Source organism: Pogona vitticeps, chromosome 4 (genome assembly GCF_051106095.1).
Source record: "Pogona vitticeps strain Pit_001003342236 chromosome 4, PviZW2.1, whole genome shotgun sequence".
In the NCBI taxonomy this organism is placed as follows: Eukaryota; Metazoa; Chordata; class Lepidosauria; order Squamata; family Agamidae; genus Pogona; species Pogona vitticeps.
The window spans coordinates 82142339-82162506 of record NC_135786.1 but is presented as its reverse complement, the minus strand read 5'-3'; the positions used below and the strand labels follow the sequence as shown (position 1 = coordinate 82162506).

The following is a 20168-nucleotide window of genomic DNA, read 5'->3' as shown; positions in this document are numbered from 1 at the left end:
ACCCTAGTATAAGCCACAGGAATAACATTAGACACCAGAAATAAAGCTGAAGATGCCTATCGTATTAGCTTAGAGCACTTCTGTTGCCTTTTCTGGTGGTGTTTTCCCATGTGCGGAGAAGAAGATTAAACCTTTGGAGAAAAAACTATGGTGTGATAAATCCCATTTTGAAATATGCCAGTATTTTTTCATTGTTCAAAACAAATTGGTGGAGTTATTTTTTTTCTTAGAAAGCACTTTGGTAATTTTTTTTCCCAGTTGAAAAATTAGCCCACTGATGTTCCGCTTGCTGGCCTTGCTCTCTGGTGGGCTTTGCTAAAACTTAATTTCCCTCAAACTAATTCATATATGTGCTGGATCATGTTTATGTTTAATGCAAAGGCATCTCAGTGATTTGGACCAACCGTAAAATAAGTTTGAATTCGCTTCATTGAGCTCTTGATTTTGATTACTGAAACATATTGAGCCATATACTGGGTTGCCCAGATCAGAAATGTAGTATTTATTTTATTTATACAAAAAACTACATATTGCTATTTCCTTCTAAAAAGAGGACACTCAGTGAGAAAGAATAAAAACTATCATTACAATAAACAATTATAGTGATCCACCATTTAAAAAAATTACAAGGCTAGGAATAGCCACAAGAGCAAGCCACTAAAATAGCCAAAACAAACTATACATTAGAGAATAACAGGATCAGAACTATGTTTAAAACCAATGTTTTCATCACAAATAGAGAAGACAATAATCTAATTTCTGTGGACAAAAAAAGTTCATGTACGGGATATTGCTAATGAAGCAGCATCATTGTTCCCACCAGCTGTTGTTCAGAATGCAGTTGGATACGCAAGAGAGTGAAAGCACCTAGCTTATCTTAAAGTTGGGATAGAAATCATGTGCCTGGCAGGATGTTATGGGAGCGATTATAGCTCCCCAAGCATCCCAAAATGTTTTTTAAGTCTTTCTGTGATGAAACAATTGGGATTCTCGTCTTTTAAAAAGGCATATCTACTGCCTTGTTTTTATTAGACAGAGAGGGAGTGGGTTAAAACCCGAGATCATTTTTCATTTTTATCAGAAATCCCAATTATTTCCGGTTTTGCCTGGGCATGCTGGCATGACCTTGATATCTTAGAGCTGTAAAATAGCTCACAGACCCCTGAAGCTCATCTACTCCAGTGTTAAAGGATGGGCAGATTCACATGGAATGAACTAATCTTATTTCAGTCAAGTGTCTTGGTAATAGTATGCAACCATTGGTCACAACTGAGAGATTAAAATTAATATTTAAGTAAGGGAACAGCAAGCCAATCATTGTAATTTTTCAATTTTCTGTGAACTATCTAGACATTTAGAATAGTTTATTTCTAGAATATACTTAATTGATGTTGTTGTTTTCCCCCCAGTCCAACACAAAAATGTTAGTTTGGATGCACTAGAGGTTTTCATGCTAAGTAGGTGTGCTAATTAAGTAGTTGACATTTTTCATATCATGGTGAGAAAATTTGCCTAATGGCCTTGAATAATATACTAGGGAACAGATTTGTCATACTGTTAATAACACCTATTTACAGATATTGGTATGAGGTATACATGAATTAAACTCTATCAGGGTGCTTTAAAAAGTATCTATTAGTTCCAGATTTGTCACCTGCGCTACTTCCATTCCTTCTGCAGCTTCTATTAATTGAGATACTTTGCTGAAATGATTTTTCTTTGACCATATAGCCATTGCTCATTAGTCTTCAGTTTTTAAGAGTTTAAGAATTTTAAAGCAAAAATGTAAGTGAACCTGAAGCTTTATGTTGGCACAGACTAAATGGTTCAGTTGTAATATTAGTCCCATAATGTAGTGTGTTAGGCATCCTTCAGTCTCGAGAGACTATGGTAACGTGCTCTGTATGGAGGACTTGGAACAGTGTCTAGTGTGGCTGAGAAGGCCAATTCGAGAGTGACAATCCCTTCCATACTGAAAAAAAATACAATCTGTCTCCTGTCAAGCTCCCTGATTTGGTTGGTTTTGGGACTGCCTCTTTGCCTTGGCCTGCTGGACAAGTATCTCTTCAAAATGGGAGAGGCCATGATTCACCGCCTGCTTCCAGGCTGAAAGCTCAGATGTCAAGGTTTCCATCTGTTGAGGTCCATTCCTAAGGGCCTTCAGATCCCGCTTGCAGATATCCTTGTATCGCAGTTGTGGTCTCCCTCTGGGGTGATTTCCCTGCAGTAATTCTCCATACAGGAGATCTTTTGGAATCCAACCATCAGCCATTTTCACTACATGCCCGAGCCAACGTAGACGTTGCTGTTTCAGTAATGTATGCATGCTAAAAATTCCAGCTCATTCTAAAACTACCCTATTTGGAACTTTGTCCTGCCAGCTGATACCAAAAATGTGTCGGAGACGACGCATATGAAACATGTTCAGCTTCCTCTCCTGCTGTGCTTGAAGGGTCCAGGACTCACTGCAGTACAGGAGTGTGCTCAGGACACATAGACCTGGATCTTGGTGTATGCCGTCAGCTTCTTATTGAGCCATACTCTCTTTGTGAGTCTAGAGAACATGGTAGCTGCTTTGCCAATGCATTTATCCAGCTCGACATCTAGAGACAGAGTGTCAGAGATCATTGAGCCATGAACAACCTCCAGTTCTTGTGTGGAGATGGTAATAGAGGGAGGTGAGTACATGCCCTGGCCCATGACTTCTTTTTCTTCAGGCTGATTGTTAATCCAAAGTCTTGGCAGGCCTTGCTAAAGTGATTCATGACTTGTTGGAGGTCTTCAGCAGAGTGGGCAACAACAGCTGCATAATCAGTGATGAGGAAGTTCCGCATGCATTTATTTCAGCTGGACTTTGGTCTTTGTTCTCAATCTAGAGAGATTAAAGAGCTTTCCGTCTGATCTAGTCTGGAGATAGACACCTTCTGTTGCAGTTCCAAAAGCGTGCTTCAGCATGACAGCAAAAAAGATCCCAAACAGGGTTGACATGAGGACACAGCCCTGTTTCACTCTGCTTCGGATGTCAAAGGGATCTGATGTTGAGCCATCAAAAATTACAGTGCCCTTCATTTCCTCATGAAAGGACGTGATGATGTTAAGGAGTCGAGGTGGATATCCAATTTGGGAAGTATTTTTAAAAGGCTCTCCCTGCTATCCAAATCAAAGGCCTTTGTGAGACCTATGAAGGCCACAAAGAGTGGCTGTTGTTGTTCCCTACATTTCTCCTGCAACTGTCTGAGGGAGAATACCATGTCAGTGGTGGATCTTTTAGCTTGAAGTCCACACTGTGATTCTGGATAGACTCTGTCTGCAAGCACCTGGGGTCTCTTCATCACAACACAGGCAAGCAGCTTCCCTACAACGCTGAGAAGAGAGATGCCACTGTAGTTATTGCAGTCGCCCCGTCTCCTTTGTTCTTATACAATGTGACGATGTTTGCATCTTTCATATCCTGTGGTACTCCACCTTCCCTCCAGCAAAGACAAAAGATTTCATGCAGTTCAGTGGTGATGATCTCTTTAAAGCACTTCAGCAGGGATGTTATCCTTCCCAGGTGCCTTGCGGAGGTAAGGGAATCCAAGCCCACTTTTATTTCTGCTAAAGTTGGTTCGCTCTTCAACTCTTCTAAGACAGGCAGGCACTCGCTGTTGTTTAGTGCCTCTTCGGTTACTACATTCTCTCTGGAATATAGCTCAGAGTAGTGCGCACCCAGCATTCCATCTGCTGTGCTTGGTCCTGGATGATCATGTCGGTAGCAGTCTTCAAATGAGCAGATTTCTTCTGTATTGGACCTAAAGCCTGCTTGATACCGTCATACATTCCTTGATGTTACCTGTGTCCGGTGTTATCTGTATCAGAGAGCAGAGCTGAAGCCAATAATCATTGGAACATCTCCTGGCAGTCTGTTGGACTTTGCTACGAGCAAATCAAAGAGCATGCAAGTTGTATTCACTAGGACATGCTTTGTATGCTATTTACCAGATTAGAGTCAAAAATAGAATCAGAGAATTTAGCGCACCGTTAGCGGCACGCTTTTGCCAGCCCCCATTTAAAGCCAAAACCCCACCCCCTCAAACCATGTGGTCAGGGAGAAGAAAAGTCAGCCTAGAAGAAAATACCTCACCAAATAAAATGTCCTCCCAAACACAGCTCACCTCCTGCCTCAGCTCCTCTTCAGTGTATGTGTATCATAGTAAAATGCTATAGAATATAGCATGCTACAGTAATAGTCTATCATATTATTATATAAACTGAAATCCAGTAGTAACTTATGACTTGTATAGGCCCATTAAATTAATAGAATTACACAGGTGTTGACTCATCAAATTCCCACTGATTCAATAGACCTACTCTAGTTGCTACTACAGTATATTATCTGTGTGTTAGAGTTATGGTTTAGGATTTCAGTCATCTCAATTTAGACATAACAAGAAATTATAAATTTGATATAGTGTGAGCAAAATACGTTGAGGTTTGAGGGCATTCTTACAGTCCTTAGAAGACAACTGAATGCATATAGGAACATTGTTTGGTTTCCTTGAAAAAGTCTCATTTGCTCTACACAACAGATTATTTCAAGATGATCAAAATCATGTTGTGAATGCCAGAATATTTTTCTTCTCCCCTTATTGTGATCTGTTTCCAAACCTGAAATGTTGAATTCTTCCTGAAGGTGCACAAATTTCTATAAACAAACAAAATGCCAAGTGTTCCAGTTAGATCAAATATTGTGTTTCATTTAGCAAATTAATTAACATCTCTGACATTACGTAGCTGGAAAATGCAGTAGATGTATGACTCAGCTTTTATGTTCATAAACAATTTGTTTTGGAGAGGAACTAGATAAAAGTTGTAGTGGACCAGAACGGGGTCTAGCTTCTTAATAAAATTTGTTGCCAAAATAGTGGAATGAAATAGATGCAAATCAGAACAATACTTTAGATCTCAAATCTGAAAAAATATTACTCTTTTAATAACCCTTGATAAGCCCCCAAACCTGCTGGAACAGAAGGCAGTGGCCCAGAACAACATTCCAGGACCTATTCATGGAAGGAAATCAATATTTTGAATAATAGCCCAGTACAGTACAGCAGCCTAAGTAAATTCATCCATTCCATCTGAATAGGGGGGATTGATGCAACCAGCCCCCAAATGCCTCTAGGAACAATATTCCTATACTAATATTTTGGGGCAAAATAATTTGGATGAAAGTATTACTTTTTAGTTTTGAGATCTAAAATATTGATCTAATATTTGTCCTTTACATCCCACTCTTATTAGCATCAATTTTTATTAGGAAGTCCTTGTTCTGCCCCTGTTCTGGCCTTTACCTAGTCCCTTTCCAAGATTATATTAACCAGAAACCATGTGCAATTCAGTAGGCTCTCTCTTGTGTCAACAAGGATGCCACGTGTTATTCTTAAAAAAGTTATCTTGTTACTAATGATGCCCTATATGAGGAAAACCTATAGGTTTGGTTCTTTTGAGTGAGGACTCATTCATTTTCAGCTCTTTTGGATGCTGGTCTTTTTGCTAAACATGAAAGGGACTAATTCTTTGGCATCTTTTTATTCCATTTTTCCTCATTCATGGTCTGCCTGGCACTCCAAAACCCTTAAAAAAACAGCAGAAAGGTTGGGGCAAGGCAGGCAACAGAGAATTAATTCAAAAGCATTGAAGAATCCTTTCGAAATACTTGAGGGGGAAAGAGCAGGGTTGATGTGGGCAATCCACAGTAAATTAAACAAACAACACAGTCTAGCGGGGACCCCCTCATAGGAGAGCAAAGAGAGGGGAAAAGCAAAAATAAAAAACCCATACACACCCATGCCTCTGCCAAGAAAACCAAACAAACACAAAACAAAACAAAAAAAGCAAGGAAGCAAATAAAGGCAATAAAACATTGAATGCCCTCTTGAAACCAAAATAACTAGAATATGGGGAGAATTCATCCCTCTCTACCATCAAAATCTTTTCCTAGTCACCACCAGCTCGCAGAAGGATGCAGGAAAAATAATCCAGAAAAAGATTTTGGTGGGGGAAATCCTCAGGAAATAATCCCAAAATGGCATACTGGCACCACAAAACACGCTCCCTGGCAACAAAAGTAAACATAATCCTAAAATATTGACGGGCCCTTCTGTAGCTCAAAATTCCCTCCCACCTGGACATTTTGATTGACTGCTGACAGTTGCATTCGCTACGCTATTTGATTAAACCTTTCCCGGTCAATTTGATAGAGAAGAGGTGATGAGAAGGGTAAATAGAAGAGGGAGAACCCGAAATAATCTGAAGCTTCTGTGACCTTCTCTTTCATTATGACAAAGTATTCAGCTTCCAGAGACTCCCCTTCGGAAATTAATGGAAGAGTCCAAAAACTCTTTCATGTTTTTCTCATTCATGTCAACATGCAAGTCCTATTTCTAATGATCTGGTTGCTGCTCTTTTCATTTGGTGATCGTGATATTCCATCTCTCAGCATCAGTCACTGTGGCTGTAACAGTAGTAAAAGAACCTTTGAGAAGTCTGATCTTTGAATTTTCTACTTTATACAAAGTTTTATTTCTTCAAACCATTAGCCAAAGAATAAAATGTGATTGCTTCTTACAAACTTTTATCAAAGTGAAAATAGCCCTGCTGTGCCCTTCCAGTTTGTTGTGTGCATTACTGTGTACCTGATTTACATTTCACCAGTTTAATTGAGAATCTGTTAGATTATTGGCTTGGCACCTTACTGTTCTAGATAGACCCTGTGAAATGCAAAGTAGTCTAGTTCCAGGAAGATACACACATTAATCACATTTTAACCATCATGCATTCTTAATGAGATGGTATGCTGGTGACTTCTGCTATTTGTTCGTCTATAGCCTACTATTAGGCAGTGCGCATGTGACACAGAAACCCATCTTGACAGAGCTGATGAATAGAGAGAAAGAAAGATATTGGCAGGCAGCTCAACGGGGTGGCTTCCTTTCACATTGTTTTTCTAAATAATTCAGAAAGGTTGGTGTTGTCATCAAATTATTTGTTTTTCAGAATGAACAGGAAGGAATTAAAAATAGAGGATTCATCAGTTGCATGTGTTTTGCAGTCTGTTCAACAGGCAGAACAATATTGCATTGTTCATTGCACAAATGTTCCCAAATTTAGAACACATAATCTCCATTTCCTTCCTTCCTTCCTTCTTCCCTCCCTTCCCTCCCTCCCTCCCTCCCTCCTTCCTTCCTTCCTTCCTTCCTTCCTCCCTCCCTCCCTCCCTCCCTTCCTTCCTTCCTTCCTTCCTTCCTTCCTCCCTCCCTCCCTCCCTCCCTTCCTTCCTTCCTTCCTTCCTTCCTTCCTTCCTTCCTTCCTTCCTCCCCCAGTGTTTCCCAATACAGTATGGTGACTAGTTGGCTGGGTTTTGAAAAGTGGGACCATTTAGTCAGATTAGAGCTAGGGCTACATGGGGAAAAGAGATGTTCAGATGTCATGGAAAAATGGACTAGGCTGTTTGGACATAGGCAGGGGAGCAAGGAGTGTTGAGAGGCATAACATATTGTTGTGACAGGTTTTGACTATAGAGCTTGGTGATTATTTTCTAAAATCTGGAAGACATTATGTTAGTGAATGGTTGTATATTTTAGATCTTATTCATCAAAAGAATTACCATGTTGATTCTAATAAAAAAAATATAAGGCCCACAGTAGACAGTAAGGAGCCGAATGCTTTTGTTGCTGCTGCTGCAAATAGTTTCTGATCTTTTCAGTTTCTTGCAGCTGTTGGCCAATTTTTTCAATGTGATACCCCAGAGCATTGAGACACACTATCTGACAAGGATAGGAAACTGTCCAAGTATTTATTTTTCCTTATGTCCTTAGCTTTAGCCTTACACAGCATTCTCCTAGCAGACTGAACTCTTGTTATATAAATTCAAAATTGCAGCATCAAACAGACATGGATCAAGAGGCAGCAGTCTGTCTTGATTTTCAACAGCCGAAGAGTAGAGACTTCCTTTCCCTTCTGTCTGTAGTCCTTAGCAGCACCAAAACCTGCACAGGTCTGGTATAGTTTTTAAGTCAAAGGGCAGGGGTGGGCTGTAGAAAGTAAGGGGGTTACCGATTTTTGCAGAACCAGTCAAATCTTTTGAATTCTGCCCAAAGTGGTTGTCACAGTGCTAGATTTCTGCATTTGAAAGTATCCACCTAAATTATTGGCTGTGTCCTCCCTCTAAACTGCTTTTGTGTTGGAAGCCTCATGTCATACACCTGCACATGAATCTCCTGTTAGGAATTGCTACCGGATGCTCCATGAAGATTTTGATGATGTGTACTGGTTTTGAGTCTGGCCCCGGGCATTTTCCAGTTCTTCCTCACCCTCTTCTTTATCTGTTGCTTGCTTGATTTCACCCATTCCTCTAAGGAAAAAAATATTAAATTTTGAACCATGTAGACTAGTACGTGATCAAGATCCCTAAACATGCTTGCTGGAATGAATAATATAGGTTTCAGCTCAAGGCACAAGGCAGAACCTTGCCATTTCTAAGTAAGCGTATCACATATAGGAGTCCTACAGGCTCCAAATCTTGTTGGATTCTACCTCCCATCAGCCTCAGCCACCAAACTGAATGGCAAGGGACTGTGGAAGCTGTAGCTCAACCACCTTTGAAGGGTCGTAGGTTCCACACCCACTGATAGGTATTCTTCTCTAGAAGTAAAAATTAACACATGAGGTATTGATTAAGGGTCCAAACTGTGGGGTGTAGCCTCCTGGGTACATAACATCTGCAATTCATATATCATTAAATTAATTATACAGACAGTATGTACTTATGAGAATATCACAAGGAATGGTGGGTAGGAAGTTCAACAGTTATTTATTGTTTTAGGTGTTTATCCCCTCCCCAAATAAACAAAACCTTGTTAATATGTGTGGGCTGAAATGTTGGTCTTAGTGAAATAGGAGAGCCTTGCTTTGAAAATTAATTCCATAACCCCCCCCCCAAAAAAAAAGGTTAATAGCTGCTTTCCTTGACGCTGCCATATGGTAAAGCTACCGCTTTACTCACAGAATTCTGATTGGGGTTTATAATGTCGATCTTAAAAATCTCTATCATCATTTTTGTAGTGGTGTGTTGATGGCATGTGTTTTTTTCTCATCATTATTTGTGCAGAGTCCTATATATTTATAAGAATGAAAACCAGCCACTGCCAGAGGGAGGGGGTGTCTGTGCTGTGTGCTGCGTCCTGGGCCCTCCATCTACTCTGTAATCAAGAGGTTTGAAGGAACAGGGATGATTCTCGCATTCCTTGTCCATTGGAGTTTTTGAATCCCTTGAAAGTCTCAGTGCATGAAGCTATTTGCACTGCAGTTGAAAGCACTGAGGTAAATTTACAGGTTTGTAACTTCTGTGACCTTTCCATTACTATCCTTTTGAAAAACTTTCCTTGGCTGGTATCTCAAACGGTCAGGCGCCCGTAACTGTGGTCGGTTAAATAATATGTGAAGTAATATTTTCCAATAGGATAGATCTGATAACGTAGATCTGCTGCTTTTCAATTTAGCCCACATTTGCCTCCTTGAAAATAGTTCGGAGTTGAAGTCGCTGCTGCCTGCACTGTCTTTGGTCTAGGGAAGCGTAACTAGGAAGAGTCAGCTTGTAACCATGCAAGCTCATGAAGATCTATGCCCTGTACCAACACATTAAGTTTCTTTTCACCTTACTTTGGAAGTGGAAGAACAATCACACCTCTCTGAGTCTGTGCATATGGTCTCTCCTTCCCTTACAAGCAAGGATAGGCAAAGTCTGTTTACAGATTCTGTTTTTAAAGCCTCCAGTATTGATGACGATGTTGCAATGCAACGAGTCCCATAAACCTAGAGAAATGTAACTGGAACTGGACTTCCACTTCCACTGGGTGTCTAGTACAGCCTCTGGTGGTTCCTAGGGGCAGAAAAATCTGTCCCCTGGCCCTTTCAAAGTTGCCACTCTTCCCTTTCAGAATATGTCTCTGAACAAAAAGGATATTCTGCCAGATTTTGCATAGTTCTGCTTCTGTGGCATGACTCCTCTTTGCTGTTACAACCCAGATGAATCTTTCCCAGGTACTTGCAGAAATTGCTTGAAGGGTGCATGATCAAGCTCAGCTTGAATTTCCCAGACTCTGTAACAGGAGTTTTGTAGAAATGCCTCTGATTGTTAAATCTTCCATTGTTTTCATTTCGCTGGCAAAGAGTGAAGGCAACCATTTTGTAACACGGCCCACTTTCTGAAAATTGGCCAAATTCCCAAGGACCTGAAAAGGTTAGGAAATCCTGGGCTGCCGTACTTTTTGGACCAAGCAATCTTGTTACAAGTGACTGTGCTATTCTTAGGTGAGTTGTATCTACACATTGACTCAGAGAAACCTGGCCAAGGGGTGTATGTTTGGATTCCAGCTTGCTTATTGATTTTTGAGATGCAGTAGGCATGCAAGACAAAGGGCAGAGAAAAGAAATAAGGGGTCATCTGTTTTCAGTGCTCATTCTTCTCCACCTACTCTGATTTATTTAAGGTCTTCCAATATAGATTTTAATGACAAAACAATTTCAGATTAAATGCATTAAATTGGCAGTTCAGCCAATTGCTTCACGTTTCCCTCGCCATCGCCACCATTTAAGAAGGGTTTTCTTTATTCCTCTTCCTTGGAACGTTCAGATGCTTTTCTGTTTCACATTTACTTGGTTGTAATAAAAATATTTCAAATGAAATGTTTCCACTTTTGTAAAAATTGACTTTGTTTTGTTAAAACAAGGAATCCCTTCATACCCCCCACTCCAGCAAAAAAGAAAGAAATATGTACCAATACATTACATATGGTAAAATATGCAGGCTTATAATTTGTATGGGTTTTGGGTCATGAGGGAAAATTAATAATTCCAACTATTTGCTAATAACTTAATCCTCTTTCATATCCATGGTAAGATTAAAGTCCTAACAGAATTCCAGCATAAAAGATGCCTATTAGTGTATGAAACAATTTGGAGCACTTTTGTCTAATCCCTCTATTTCTGCTTATTAACCAAATTTCATAAAAGCAGTCCTTCAAGATGTGGTTTTTTTAATGAAATGTACTGAAGAAAATGGGCATGATCCAGCTCACTTGAGGTTCCACTCATTTCCCTGGGAAAGCTTTTTGTTAACATGCTTATCTTTTAATTTTTTGTCGTGGCTTGTCAAGTGCTTTTCGATTCAGTGTGATATGGTTCAATTCACTTTAATTCATGTTGGTTCGTTCTCATTGGATCTCTTTCTCTGTTTTGGTCAGGAAGTTTCTCTTGCACTCTGAACCTTTTTGTTTGTTTCAAAGTCATTGGTGACAGATTTATAGATCCAGTTTTCCATTTGTTTTGTATATATACAAACTATTTCTCAAAAGTTCCATAGTGCGTATGAAGTATTTCTAAATGTACTCTATTAATTTGTCCCTTATGATTGATGTCTGTAGTGTTCAGTCTTGATAAATCACATGTGCTGTAGTTGGCAATTTAATTCAAGAGCCGGGGTACCAAACACTGATTTCTGTCAAGGTGTCCAGTACAGGTGAAGTGCAGAGTCAACATATCAAATCAGTTTAGCAGATCTAGAATTTAAAAGCTTAACCAAATTTCATAAAAACTAATTAAGTTTATGATCTGAATTATCCAGATAGTCAAACATCAAAGCTACATAGACAATTAGGTTGTGTAAATTAGTATGTTTTCATATGGCTATGTTAATATAGAGGACTGTATGAAAGCCATGCAGTTTTGATTGTACAGGCAATTATTAGAAACGTAACACTTGAATATTCTAATGCTATTGTAATTCTGCTTTGATATTGTGCAGATTTTGATATTGCCATATCTTTCTGCCTTTCAATAAAGTATACAGTTTAGTCATTAAATTTAAATTTTTTGAGTCTGCCTGAAATGGTTTAGTTTTTTCAGGTGACCATTAGATATTTTGGGATTGTTGAGTATAGCAGTCAAGTATGTTTCCACTCAAACTTGAACCCCACTGCATTTAGAGGGATTAATTGACAGGTAACAAGTGTGACAGGTAACAATTGTAGGCTAAATTACTCTAAGCATGCCTGGACCTGGTTTATCAACATGGGTCATAAGAGGCTTCAGTGGTAATGAAAGTTTTTCTGTACTGATGATGGATGTCTCCCTGAATTACTCTTAAATTGTTCTAATTCAGTATTGTTTGAGTATTATTTTATTTATTTATTTAAAATATTTTACCCTGCCTTTTCTCCTTCAAAAGGACCCAAGACATCATTACATCATTAAAAGATAGCACTTAAAGCTGAAAACACTGAGTATACAACAGAAATTCTTGTTCTAACCTTTAAACATTCTTTTAATAATGTAAAAGAGAAAATGTAAAGCTAAGAACAATGAGTATAAAGAGGCAGCTTATATCATTAAAAGACAATATTAAAGCAGAAACAGTAAGTAAATATTAAAAAGGAACAAATACTACTTTGAGAGATGGTAAACACAAGTAGTATTAAAGACCCAGTCAGAGCAGTAATGCTTAGCAATCCACCTAAAGGTTACTCATGTGGCCAGTCACTCATGTACTCGTAGGTAGTTATTGAGGGAAAACTTGCCCGAAGAGAAAGGTCTTTGCCTGCTTGTGGAAGGACAGCAAAGATGGTGCCAGCCTGGCCTCCTGTAGGAGGCATTTCCAGAGTCTGGGAGCTGCAGTAGAGAAGGCCCTCTCTCATGTCCCCATCAGACACATCTGTGAAGATGGTGGGACAGAGAGAAAGGCCTCTCCTGATTATCTCAACACCCAAGCCGGCTCCTAATAGGAGATGTGGTCTCTGAGATATGCTTTCACTGATTTTTCATATTGTAACTTATTGACCAATATCGTACAGCTCAAAAGCAAAATGTGAAAGAAATCGCACAAGTGGTCACGCAAAGGGGAGGTGTTCCTGTGTTGATTGCCTTCCACAGTGCACTTAGGCAATGGGATATTGAGCATTATTATTTTTTTAGCCACGTCAGGGTTTTAACCACTTCCTTGGATGCTTGCATTGGGGGAAAGGTGGCATATAAGTTAAATATATAAATAAATTCAGGTTTCCAGATGATTCTAGAATTTAGATTGAACTCCAATCCTACTGTATATTATAAACCTGCTGTAGCCTACTTTTAATTACAGGGTATTGTGTGAGTGGCAGATCTTGGAACTTACACTTGACATGCCATTAGCTTTAATTTTTCTGTTCTGCTTCATTACTCACATTTCCATCCACTTATTTCAGGGATGGGCAACTTCACCAGACCTGGAAAATGGCTGAAAACAGCTACAAGAAAACCATAAGTGCCTGGATGGGCATTTCTGCTGCTTGCTTGCTTGCTTGCTTGCTTACTTACTTGATTTTTAGGGGAAGTGGGGAGTCTTGAGGTACCTGCCAACATGCATAATGCAAAAACAAAAGAAACAAACCAAAAATGGTTCTGCGGGCTGGAAATATGTCTCCCACTCTTATTCTTGGAATTTTTAAAATGAGGGGCTCTAGGGTAACCTCAGGGGCCCTCTAATCTATGGGTTGCAGTTTGTCCACCCTTACCTTATATCCACATCCTCCTAGCATTTTGTATAATACCCCTATTTTATAAGGCTTGTCTACATCAGTGCTGATAACCTGTATGTGCAAGACTGGTTTAGATGCTGTCTCTATGTTTTAAGAACCTGATCAATGCTGCTTACAGCTGGTTACATGCAGGTTGGTTTTGAAGGAAAATGACTTGGTATAGATCCATCCATAGTTGTATCACATTGCACATCATTGGGAACTTCTGGCCCTCCTGGAAAATGGACATTTTTGGTGCAGTTCAGTGGAGATCCTTGGGCTTCCATGTCTGAGGGAATTGCTGTGCTATTATGGCTCTGCAGGTGGGGAGGAAAGTCTGAGGGTGAGCGGCACTGCATGAGAGGTGACTGTAAAGCCAGGTATCCATCTCTTACTGAGCTGGTGCCAGGGCTCATTGGCTTAGGGCAAAGGTAGTTGTATGTATGCTGACTTTATGTAGTGTCATCACATTAAAAATGTGATTGGAGTTGACCTGTGGGAGAGCTAATAAAACCCGTACATGTGGGCCCATTGTGCCACTTGAAGAAAGGCTGGGAGTAGAGTATCAACATCCTGACTTCTTGTTACACAAGCCCCAGAATTTCACTGCACTGCTGCACAACCATAGTTATGAATAACCAAAGTAAGCTCCATTAGCTGCAATGGGAGACTTGAGCATATGCTTTAGCGTTTTCTTAAGAATATGCTTTTGATACAGATTATAGATCATCATTAGTGGTTCTTATATTGTGCTGTCTAAGCATGGCTATATGGATCTTTCCGGATAATTGTTCTTATAGATACTTCAAACAAGTATGAAGCTCTCTTTTTAGCCCGTTTTAAGGAGATTTCTGTTGAATCGTTGAGAATAGAATCTAAGTGTACAGTGCAGTTTTTCATCCTGTTATGGTTGAGTGTGAAGGGATGTAATCGTAACTTTTATCTTAAATTGCTCTTAAAAATATTAAACAACTTAACATGCTTAACTGCTGCTGTGTCTCTAGCACGTTTCCTTTATAATTCCTCTCACACTATGCATTTTTACATGTGGTGTGTGCTTTATGAAAAGCACTCGTTAGAAATCTTGGAGACTTTCCATTGGGATTCCCTACAGACCCATCCAATTTGAAAATACTCTGTTTTATCCTCTCCTTAATTACACTATGCAAAGCAGGGCTCTGCTAACTGTTTTGAAGTTCCCCAGAATAATGATTCTATCCCAACTATAAAGAGTATGATAGAAAACTATTCACAGTTGGAAGCCAGCTGTTGCTTAGCTACCTAGCTTTTTAATTCAACATCTCCTCCAATTTAATAATAACCAGCCCTTAAGCTGCTAAATGTATTTGTTCATGACGCATTGTCCCATTTTCTGTGTACTTTTTCACCTGTTAAGAGCAATTATACTGGGATGAAGAGTGCATTTACAAAGGGGTTAATGTGTGGTGCAAATCCAAAAGTATATACACAAGCCAAGTAGAATTGGGGCATGGATACCACACCAGGGAAACTGTGAGGCAGAAATCAAGCTGAATGAAGAAACAATTTTGTGAACCTTCAACAGGTGTCACAGGGCCTGTTTATCTTGAGATATGAATGATTCACTTCACCTTGTTTTCTGGAAGGCATAATGTTTTAATTTAGACAATAAGATTGTTGGGTCACTGCAAGATCAAAATATACTTGCTTGGAAAGGAACTTCTGTACCTTAAACAACCAAGTTTTTTTTCCTTGTGTATTATTACAAGAAAGGGGCCTTAACAGTACATGTCACAAGAGTCTGGAAGGCATCTTCCTTTTAGAAAGGGACACATTATTCTTTCTCATGAGGAGCACATCATAATGTATAAAAATGTTAATAAAATCTCAACAGATCTATTGTGATGGCAAGAAATCATTATTTCCTAATGGCTGGTTCATGTAGTACAGTTTTATTCCCCAGAGGCAGTCAGAACCCTTTTTGGGTTAGGGAGGATAAACATACTGTAGATAGATGCAGCCAGCAGCAAGTACTACGGTTGCAGTGGCACTTTCCCCCCAGCCATTGCCATCAGAGGAATTGCTGACAGCCATGTACAGGATTTCCTGGTCCACAGATTCTTTACTCATGTACTTGTGTATCTCAAAGATGGTGAAGTACTGCATGCCAAATGGTTAAATACTATGTATTCTAGTATAGAATTACTTGATTCATTAGCATTCTATGGAAAGTTTCCTAATGCAAAGTAGTTTGAGATGCAGTTGTCCTAAAATTATGCACATATATTTTGGGATGGAGATTATTTACAGCGTTGAATTCTTCTGTCTATGTAATAGTTCCGATATGTGAAAAATATTATGACAAACCAGGAATTTCCGTGATAGCATGAGCACTTCTCTGACACGTTTTAATAAAAAAGAGGCTTATATATTTATAACTCCATGCAGATACATACCTATTATCAAGTGTCATGGACAGGTGCAGATAATGCCATCCCTCTTGGTTCTGACCGGAGGACCAACACAAAGCATTTATTGTATGTGGATCTATGAACTATTGTGTGCTTCCTTTTTGGTTTCTGAATTGACAGTGAACTTTAACAAGGCAATTTGGAACAGCTACCATATGGAACATGGTTCTTGTTGAAGTAGTGAGCTTCCTCTTAGCCAGTGAAAAATCAAATTAGCAGGGTCAAACAAGAATACAAAAGACCAAGGGATTATCATCAAAGCTGAAAGAAGAGTGCCAGATGCAGAGTATGTGCTCATAGTTACTAACTCAGAATAGTAAGGCCATCTAATTAAGTATGGAAATCTCAAGAACAAAATATTTCATAGCTACAAATTTAAAAATGAATCACCAAATTCATTCAAAAATCACTAATTCAGCGATTTGTATTTGTACAAATAAGTGCCAACAAATGCGAATCAATGAACTTTTAGCAATTTTTGATTCATTGATTCATTTGGCTAGAAAACAGCTCCCCCAGCCACCTAAAGACACCAAAAATCACAGAGAAGCTTCTATTGACTGTCTTCTACAATCTCTCCAAGTTTGGTGAAGATTAGGTTTCCCCAAGCCAGCTGCTAAAGGGCAATTTTCTGAGGGGAACCATTTTGTGGATTTATAACTTGGATGTCCAAAACCCAAACTTCACCAAATGTGTAGAGCTTGTAGAGGGGACTTAGGGGAAACTTACCTGTGAATTTGGTGCCTCTAGGTGCTTGGGAGGTTCTTTTATTGGATTTTAAAGTAAAAAAATGAATTGACAAATTGATTCATCAGAAAAAAATCATACAGTCATGCCCCACTTAACGATTGCCCCACATTACAATGAATCCGCTTTATGATGATCTTTTTGCGATTGCAATTGCGATTGCAAAATGATGGTCTAAATGGGGGAATTTCACTTAGCGATTATTGGTTCCCTGCTTCGGGAACCGATTTTCGCTTTATGACGATCAAAAACAGCTGATCATCGAGTTTTCAAAATGGCCAGCAAGTGCTTAAAATAGCTCCCTGCTGTGCTTAGGGACGGATTCCTCACTATAAAGGCACCGAAAATGGCCGCCGTATGGAGGATCTTCGCTGGACGGTGAGTTTTTACCCCACTGGAACGCATTGAACAGTTTTCAATGCGTTTCAATGGGGGTTTTAATTTCGCTTTACGATGTTTTCGCTTAACAGCGATTTTCCTGGCATGGATTATCGTCATTAAGCGAGGCACCACTGTAATTTGTTGACCTTGATGAATCAAACAAATCACTATTTTTCTGATTTGTAATTTGTTGACCTTGATGAATCAAACAAATCACTATTTTTCTGATTTGTGCCCATCTCTAATTATTTCATTAGCATAAATGGTGTGGTGTGAATGACAGTTGCAAATTGCTACTAGTTAATGAGTTGCTGCTCACATTTCTCACTGTGTGCTAGTTTCAGGACTTGATACATTATAAGAAATGCAAGCATTGACTCCTTAAATTAGCAGCAATTTGCGGCTTCACTTTATACCATTGCACTTATGCCAGCATAAATAACTAAAAAGATTTTGGCCACTGAGTCAGTGTCCGCCTATGAAGAAACTGAGGCAGAGGTCAAGCAACTGAAAGGAGTAAGCCATGGCTCAGCAACATCAAGTGTGTGAAAATACAAGAAGTACAGTGTTTGAGGTTTCTGGAAGCCCACAGATCCTGGTGAGAATTCAGAAATTGTGACCCACTGTGGAAAGCCATAATCCTAGTGTAACGAACTTCTTCCTCTGCCGGGGGCGCGCTTGTCATGAAGGCGGGAAACAGAGTTGGAGGCTGGTCTAAACTTTCAACATTAGTCTTTTTATTTTTAACAACAGAACTGAGCTCAGTGGAATCAAAGGGTTCCAATAAAGTATCAACTGACAAAACCTGGTACCGTTTTACTTGCGCGCCAACATCTCTCCTTCAGAAGGGAGCTGGCCCAAAGAGTTCCCGATCCATCATGGGTCTGAGGGGGCTGCTCCGCACCGCACATACTGTCCCGCAACACGGGTGCCGGGCCCAGTCCCCCTCTGGGGGCTTCTGCTGGAAAGAAGGCCCCGGACGGATCACTCTCTGTCCCCCAAGTTGATTTTGCGGATAAACGGTAACGATCCATTCTCAAGGGTCAAACCCCAAGTTCTTCGCTCCGGCTAGTGGGGGGTCTGGTAAGAGTCCTCCTCCAGTTTGTAAGTTGGGAAATTCCCGATAGATCCCTGAGGGAGTGCCGTTGGTCGTGCATGGGCTCCGTCTGAACCCCACGACTGACTGTGCCTCCTAACTCTCCCGCCATGACTAAACTAAATTCCCGCGCGTTTCCCTCGCTTGGTTTTACCTCCTCCCACACTATTAAGTCAAGCTCCTCCCCTCCTTCTTCAACCAAGCAAACTTCCGTGGGTATCTTTGGCACCACCTCTTGTTGCTCGATCTCAATCAGTATACCCTTGGCGCAGTCACTCTCTGTCACTGTGTTCTGACTGCTTGAGGACGGCACACTGGTCTTCTGCCTAGATAGCATCAGATGTTCCTTTGTGTTGCTTTAAGGATTTAGGATGAGGTCGGAAAGAAATGGCTATGGTGCCAGTTCAGCTCCTCCTCTCACTGACTGTTAATATTTATTTTGCTTAGGGGAATTAAGTTGCATCTCTCAAAAATACCACACAGCCTTCAATGGAATAATCTTTTCACTACTGGAGCATTATAAGGACAATTGTGCTTGATGAGATGAACATATAAGAAAGGCTGAACATATGACATAAATTTCTACCAACATACTTACTGTGCTCTCAGTATTTGCTTCTCAGCCTTAGCACTGCAGCAATCCTCAAAAGGGAAGGTTTGCTAGATTACAGCATAGGAAGATTGTAAGAGCTTGGATATATTTGCTGATGAATGGTGATTGAGCAGAAACCACAACATAGCTCCCAAGTGCTGGTGGTAGAGGCAACAGAAATCTAGCAGCGTATGGAAGACATGAAATTTAGTCTCCTGAGTTTGTAAAAGATCAGAGGACTGACTAGTGATATAGTGACATGCTTCAGATTTCTTGGTAATAGACCTGATCCAAATATTTATGCTGTTAGATGCTGTTAGCCCTGCTTAGCAGATCTTGCTTTCCTCAAATTTAACATGTCTAAATAATATAGGCACCTCCCCACCATGAAAAAAAAATCCATATACATGCAATCTCTTTAATCCCCCAAATTTCATATCATTTGACAAGCATCTCAGGAAATAGTAATATTATGTTTCCAAAAAAATGTAAAAAATGTGTAAGCAGCAGTCAAAACATTGGTGTTAATTGGGTGTCATGAGAAGATACATAGCTCTGAAATCCCTCTAGCACCAATATAATGGGGTTACAATTTCAAGAATTACAGCTCACCTTTGGATAATCTACCGTATTAAAATTTTAATAGCTATTCAAAGACATTATACTATTTTACAGCCAACAATGAATACAATCAAAACACAATATACAGTATATACACAGAAGGATGAATAGCTTATTCCACTCATCTGGTTTTTATCAAAGAGGTCCCTTTTGTCAGTGAAATGGGTTCTGTTCGCAGAACAAGGGGTGGGGTAGGCTTGCCTATTTCCTGGTGCTGCCCATGTTCTTAACATCTGAAGGTCTGGGGGGATCCTTTGGAGCAGAGTTTGGGGTGTTTGAACAGAGAAAAAGAAAAATGATTGTGTAAATGAAAGTCCATACTTATGATTTTGGATTTCTTTCATGAATACTGGTCCCTATAGCATGGCTCACCCAGACTTCATCCTTGCAAAAATGTCTCAGCTCCTGGAAGCCTTCACCTTTTAACTAGGCTGGAATTCATCTTTATATTACACTGCAGATATGCTCTACATTGTTTTAGTACAAAAAGCACCTTCAAGACAGAGAGTGGACTTCCATCCATTTCTGGTTTCCTTTCTTTTCCTTTTCTTTTTTGCTTGGTGAAAATTTTTCCTGGGGGAAACAAAAATGTGTCCTGGACTGGTCAAAGTTGCCCACCATTGCTTTACAACTTTAAAGGGCCACATGTGAGTCAATGGTCTGTCCAAAATCCCCCTCTCCTAGTACATTAA

At 39.8% G+C, this 20168-nt stretch overlaps 1 protein-coding gene across 4 annotated transcripts in view; it reads left to right on the top strand.

Moving 5' to 3' along the window:
• PIGK (phosphatidylinositol glycan anchor biosynthesis class K) overlaps positions 1-20168 on the top strand; it is a 148181-nt gene that overhangs the window by 124559 nt on the left and 3454 nt on the right. Inside the window, exon 11 of one of the 4 annotated variants that reach the window (XR_012086459.2) lies at positions 9149-9360. The exons of 2 other annotated variants lie outside the window; for them this stretch is intronic. The gene's annotated coding sequence lies outside the window, so the exon portion shown is untranslated. Of the gene's footprint in view, positions 1-9148; positions 9373-20168 lie in introns of all 4 variants that reach the window. One more of the 4 variants, XR_012086458.2, reaches the window with a different exon arrangement.